Source organism: Condylura cristata, unplaced genomic scaffold (genome assembly GCF_000260355.1).
Source record: "Condylura cristata isolate star-nosed mole 26May11 unplaced genomic scaffold, ConCri1.0 scaffold00002, whole genome shotgun sequence".
Classification (NCBI taxonomy): domain Eukaryota; kingdom Metazoa; phylum Chordata; class Mammalia; order Eulipotyphla; family Talpidae; genus Condylura; species Condylura cristata.
Window position 1 is genome coordinate 2,664,347 of NW_004567103.1, and position 6,774 is coordinate 2,671,120.

At 42.9% G+C, this 6,774-nt stretch overlaps 1 protein-coding gene across 5 annotated transcripts in view; it reads right to left on the reverse strand.

The window, feature by feature from the left end:
- The window catches only part of GIGYF2 (GRB10 interacting GYF protein 2), a 121,516-nt gene extending 114,856 nt beyond the window's left edge, over nucleotides 1–6,660 (reverse strand). For 2 of the 5 annotated variants that reach the window (XM_012727070.1, XM_012727076.1), the window contains exons 1-2: nucleotides 6,571–6,634; nucleotides 2,034–2,098 (exon numbers count right to left, since the gene is read on the reverse strand). The gene's annotated coding sequence lies outside the window, so the exon portion shown is untranslated. Of the gene's footprint in view, nucleotides 1–2,033; nucleotides 2,099–6,570 lie in introns of all 5 variants that reach the window. The other 3 variants (XM_012727063.1, XM_012727073.1, XM_004674192.2) reach the window with 3 other exon arrangements.
- Nucleotides 6,661–6,774: the final 114 nt, after the last annotated feature.

A 6,774-nucleotide genomic window follows, 5' to 3' on the forward strand; every position in this document is an offset into this window, starting at 1 on the left:
CTGGAAATCTTTTTGAACCTCACAAAGCCCTAAATATGCCTTACCTCGACATCCAGCTTTTAAAAAATGTACAATATAAAAAAGAAATCCTCTACCTTAAAAATGAACTCACCTATAACAATAAAGAAATCTTGACTGAAAACAAATGTATCATAGGAAGTCACATCTGTGGGCTGCCATTCAATACACCTCTCTATAACAGAATACTCTTACTAGTAATTTCTAGGCTGTGCATCAAGTATCTTAACATTCCAACAAAACCTTAAGTAATAAAAATTACTTAAGCAATAGATATCACCAAGTATAAACTACAAACAAAAACAAACAGAACTTCAAAATTCTCCATAAGTTTCAAAAGAAGTTTCAGTATTATCTAATAATTCTAGAACACAAAAATATGTTAATACAGAAGTTTATACTTCACAGCTCTCTCTGAACAGTGCAGGTACCTGCTACAAACTGACATCCCAGCCTCTCTGGTGGCGCAGGGGTCGAAGCGCAGCACTATGAACCTGTCGCAGCCACTGCAGCACAAGTTCGATCCCTGGCCAGGGAGGGACCCACTGAGTGTGGCAGACCTCTCCTGTTTCCCTGCTGCTCCCCTCAGCAGTGTACTTTGTCAGTCTGCCTGTTCTGTTCTCCACTGTTTCAGGTGAAGCCTCTCACCGGCCCTGCACCTCTGGCCTGTACCCCAATTCTGTATGCATAAATAAATATTCAAAAAAAAACTGACGTCCCAACATGAAGTCTTCTAATTCTATATGGCTTTCTAATTCTCAGTGCTGCTAAATATTGTAAAAAAGTTCCCAGAAGCTAGAATTTATAAAAGCAATCAATGAAATTAAGAAAGCCATGAGTTTTTCTACAAACCAGCCTCTCACTTGCTTTTACCATTACCCCAGACATTCCTCCAAACCCCTTAATGCTGCTTCCAAATAAAAAGGACAAGGATTGCTCTGAATTAAGAACTTTTGTTAAAGCACTTTACTAGAAAGTTCCCACATGGATGCTTGGTGAGACCTATGTGTGTCATCACCAAAAGATACACTTACAATTTAACCCTTCAGGAAACTGAAAATGTCATGCTTCATATAGAAAATTATTTTAGATACAGGAAAAAAGTCAAGAAGTTTCTATGGGTTCTGCCTAGAATAACCACTACTCCTTCTTCAGAGAAGACTTGCCCCACTCCCTTAGGAGGGGGCCTTTCAGCTTGATGTGTACACACTTCCAGATCTCAACACTGTAGCCACATTACTTGAACCAAAGATGGAAAACCTGACAAGAGCTCAATCAAATTTTTCCTTCTAGAATATGAAACTGAGTTAGTTACAGTGGGCAGCAATCAATTGGCAAGGCACTCAAGTTTATTCATCGGTGATTCTAGAAGTGAAGTGGCCATTTTCTTCCATGCACTACAACAGGTAAGGCCAAACTGTGAAAGACAACTAAAGCAAGATGAAAAGAAACAAGCAGACACCATCTGGCCAGTGAGGAGAAAAGTACTATCTGCACTACCTTAGCTCCTGAATGCTCCCCAGTTTCTGATTCATGTCCTCCATGAAACCAACTACTTTGAATATTTAAAGATACCTCCTTAATTATGTAATGTAACGGGGTGCTAAATATTGCTACAATGGTAATCACAGAATATAGAAATATGTCAAACTAACACTTAGTATACCTTAAATTTACATTTTTATATGTCACACACATTCATTTAAAAAAAAAATCAAATAACAATTTGAAAAGGCACTTCCTTAGTTCGCCCTTGGCCCCAAAGTAACCCCCCATCCTGTTTCATGTCATCAAAAAATCATTATGACAGTTTAAGACACAAACTCATGCCAAGATCAATGCAGAAAGAGTCTGATTATTCTTAGGGCTCATAAAGGATCTAAAGGTACCAGAAGATGATTTAATAAAATGTCTATAATCTCAGAAGAAATAATGGACAAAAGAACTGATATTTTTAAAGTAAAAACCATACGTTTGTATAAACCCTCAGTTCTGAGCTTCCCTTCAACACTTACCTGTTCAAAAGTTCTGCTAGTTCACAGCAGGAGGTTTCAACAGACTTTTTCAGGTTCTTTTAACACTGTAAATAACACAAGTATTAAAGTAAATGACCTAGCAATCTCTTGGGAAGCTTTCAAAACATAGTTTTTTGTCATAAATATATTTTACAGAACATGAATTCTAAACCTGGTTTCAACAGCAGAATCACCTGGTGTGCTTAAACTAGATTCCCTGTCCTAACAGCAAGAGTCTCCCATGGTAGCTCTAAAGAGAGGTCAACATACATCTATTTTTTAAAAGTCTCAGTGATTCTGAGGAAGGTAACAAGCAACACTAGAGGGTTTCAGGAAAGCGATTATCTGAGGGTTTCATTCAAGACACAGGGATTTAGTATTAACATTTTACATATGTGTGACAGGAAAAAAAAATTAAGGCCAGTAACACAGTAAGTTCTTATCGTATCACCAATGAGTCCCAGTAAGACCACTGCCAAAATGCCCAATGAGCAAAACACCAGGCTGCAAAATCACAACCTTCTTTTAATGCTGTATTTAGACATCTTTAGAAAAAAAACACAAGATGTTATATTTAAAGTGAAAAGAAATGGACATACAAAAGACTAAAGTGCTTTAAGCTAAAATCAAATAAAGGGCAAAAAAACAGTAATTCAAAATTTGCTGTCACTAAATTTTTTACTAACAGTGAAAAAAACAATTTGAGAAAGTTGTTTCCACCTCATTTAATTGTGAAAACTAGTTGTTGTAACGTCCCAAAGGTCATCCAACTTTACCCATAGTACTCTGCTTTTTATAAGGACATTAGAGAAAGAAGGAAGAAACAGACAATAAAACAAAGTCTTCTCTCAGTCTAACTCAAGAGACAGGCTCTAGAGTATCTCCTATTATATAAAAGTTCAATTTCAACGAAACCCTTCAGTTAACAAGAAGATGTAAAATTACATTCCTTAATTAATCAAGTAGAGAAGTACGTGATACTTCGAAAATATATTTACATAATCAGGGCTAGCCACTTAAGGAAAGGTTCTTTTGTTTTTCAAACCTCTTCCCCATTCTCCCTCAACCTCACACAAAATTATGGGCATGTAAATAAAGAAATCATTTTGCATTCCTGTAATAATTAATCTACCATTTTTCAGTCACCTAAGAACATTTAAAAATAGGAGGGAAAAGTTCTAATCTGGTCAAGAAATTAGGATTCTAATTTGTAAGTGAGCTTGCCAATGGAGTAAAACTCTACTTATATTTTTAAAGATATGTAAAATTCTTCAAGGCATTAAAAATGAACAGAAAACTTAGGACTTGGTCACCATAAAGAGTGGGGAATCTAAAGGGAAAAAATCCTAAATTCAGAGTTTTGTAATGACCAAAGAATGTTAAGGCAAGAAACCTGGATTAACACAAACAGGCTGTTGGCTCAACACAGGGAGACAGATCCGCAGATGACTGAGAATTTAAGTCAGCAGGCGCTAGTGGAGAAATACACAGGAAGTCAGTCTCTGAAAAAGGCACAAATCAAAGACCCTAGGCAGAGCAAAAAGAGGCAACAATAACCTTTCCATCCAAAAACGTTCTTCGAGATGATCATCACAATCAATCGAGAGTCACCTTCCAGGGTTTAGGTCAATACAAAGAGAAAAGACATGGAGGCAGGAGAACAAATGAGCTGATGTGACATCAAAAATATTACAATTTGGCAATGACAGAACGAGACAGAGAGAGAGAGAGAAACAGAGAGACAGAGAGAGAGAGAGAGAGACACCATTCGTCAACACTACCTCATCACTCATTCATCACTGTCTCCTTGGAGCCAAGGAGCTCCTTTCACAGCCTGAAATTTAATTCCTGTCTTCTCATTATTTTCAGGCAAGTCTAAGACAAATTATTTTTCATATGTAACTCACCAGTAAAAACATTTCAAAGAAAAAATACTGAATTTCTCAGGTGAGCTGGAAAGAGGACATTGATAAAAGGTCAGTAAAAGATTATGAAGCTAGCTAGAAGGAAATATCAGTATTTTCTTCCACATAAAAGTCTACTGTATCAAACTGGAGAAAAGTAAAAGTGGAAAAATTTAAATCTCAGCACAAAAAAAAGTCTACACATGTAAAATGCTAAAAAGGATATATAAACAAACTAGTGGAGTCCCTGAGGAACTAAACACTACGATGGAAAGGAGAGAGATAATTAGGAGGAATTCTTTACTACCAGATTAAGAAGGACATTGTGAATTAATAACAGATTCCACCTTTCATCTGAGTTACATTCCTTAATAACCTGTCTAAACTTCAAAGGAAACTCATTTGTTTATATTTTCAAATATCAACCTCACTTAAAAAGTTTTGTTTTTGAGAAAGGTATTTCACTGCATTTCCTGAAACATGTTATACAAGCATCCTGAATTTTTCCAAAATGTTTGGAAGATCATGTCGGGGGCGGGGGCGGGGATGGGGGGTTGCCAAGGGGTTTGGACTAGAGGCCCAAATTTTCAGAATCTGGTTTCCCCAAGAGTCACAAGAGATATGGGAAAAGATCCAGAACCCTAAATAAGCCTTCTCATCTTGGTACCAATGAAATGGGTAGACATCTCCTACAAGCCTCCCTCTGGCTGGTGCCTGTGACCACACCTGATCTGCCCCCACCTCAGTTTCTGCCTCAGTTGTTGCCTTGCTTCCTTGGCCTAGAACATTCCTCTTCCTTATAGCTACAGGAATAGCTAGCTCCTTTACCTATGTAAGGTCTTTCCTCAAATATCAGCTTTTCCATGAGGCTTTCCCAGGGCACACTGGTTAAAATTAGCCCCTTCTCCAACTCCCTGTTATCCTATTTCCCTCTCATTATTTTTCTACATCACTTACCATTACAATACGTATTTCACCTAAGTTTCAATTTGAAACAAATTAGAAATAAGCTCCACGGAGACAGGAATGTTTGGTTTTTGTTCCCAGCACCCAACAGTGTGGTAGGCTCTCAGTATTTGTCAAGTAAATGAATGCATGGATGGATGGCTGGGGGCTAGATGGAGGATGGGTGCGCAGATGGATGGATGCCGTGGTCCCCTCTCCTGCCTCAGTGTCAAAATTCTAAAACATTTTGTCAACTATGAAAGGAGTGTAAGGCACATTCTTTCCTAGTGAATCACAATCACCACCGGTGCATTCTTCAGTGTTAGATGTCAAAGGAAGGCTCATGTGGCATTTCTCCAGATAGATGCCACTTTCAATTTTTTTCTAGCTTCCTCCGCTGATATGTCAACATCAAATGTAACAGAAAAGTATATATCGCAGCTTAAGCACTCTGAAAGCTACTACCTAATAGCAGAACATAAAAAAACATCAATGAATGAGCGAATGCTTTTGTGTTCTAACCAAGATGGGTAAACACTCAGATCAGAGTAGCAAATATTTGAGGGCTGAAAGTTAATGTATAGAAAAGATGACCAGAAAAATGTTTTTTTACTCTAGGAAGTCATTAGTCCAAAAAGGAACTACTATAGGCGAATACCTCCCCAGCGCACAGACGCTGGGGCGCAAAGCTGCCGAGAACCCAGTGTACAGAGCACTGGACAAGAAGCTGTTCGTGTGTTCTGGGCCCCGTCTCCATCTCTTGCACGTTACACTGGCATACTTACCCTTCTTACAGAGATTAAGTGTGTGTTAAGTGCTTTGACTTTCCGGGAAAGAAATTAAAAAAAAAAAAAAAAAAGACAGTGCTACATAAATGCAAACGTTACTGCTTCCCAAACACCGCCAGACGACTTGACTCGCACACCCTGCTCCCTGTCGCCTGATTTACGTTTGAGTCACAACACTTTCAAGTATTCCGAGTGCTTCGTGGGAAACTGATGACACGTAAGGCTAATGCCCATTTCAACCTGATGCGACTGTTCGGATCCCAAAGCTGCTCTTTCCCGACCTCCAGGTTCCGATCATGGTTCCACCGTGCCTGGGGCCTGGTCCAGACCCAGTCCTCTGGCCACGAAGGGTCTCCCCAGTGCGGATGCTCGGCGAGGAAGGCAGGGGCGCACCTCCCAGAGGCCAGGTGTGGGAGCAGGGCCGGCAGAAGCAGCTGTCGGGCTGCGGCAGCTGTTACCCGGGCACGCAGGCCGGGCGGGTGGGCGACTGGCCGGCCCGAGCAGCAGGTAGCGGGGGCGAACCCGCCGGCCCCCGACGAGCCGGCCTGACACTGCCCACCCACCACCCCTTCCCAGCCTCGGTGGCCCCCGCCGGAGCCCGGGGCCCTGCAGGAGGGAGCTCCCCGCCTCCGCGGCCGGGACGTGGCAGGGCCAGGCGTGCCCCCCGCCGACCAGGAGATTCCCTGCGGCCCCACACCTGACCTGTCCCCTCGCCTGACGCCGGAGACGGCCGCAGTGGCGGCCGGGGCGGCCTGTGGTGTCCATGCGGCTGGGCCGGGGCGGGCCGCAGCGACGGGGACACCAGGGAGGGCGGGAGCTCCGGGAGGCCCGGGGGGAGGGCGGCGGGCCCGGGGAGCGGAGCGCAGCCCCGCAGGGGAACGAGACGGAGGCGCTGGTTACCTGCGGTCCGGGACAGGGAGTCTCTCAGACACCAAGTCAGTCCTCTGCCTCAACAACACAAGATGGCCGACACGTCGCCACGCACGTCACGTGACCGCGCTCCGGCTGCGCCACGCCCCCCGCTCAGCCCCCGCCCCACCTCGCTCCTCTCCGGGCGCCTCCGGCCGCCCACGCCATCCTTCCTCTCCGCGGCCTCCGGCCCGC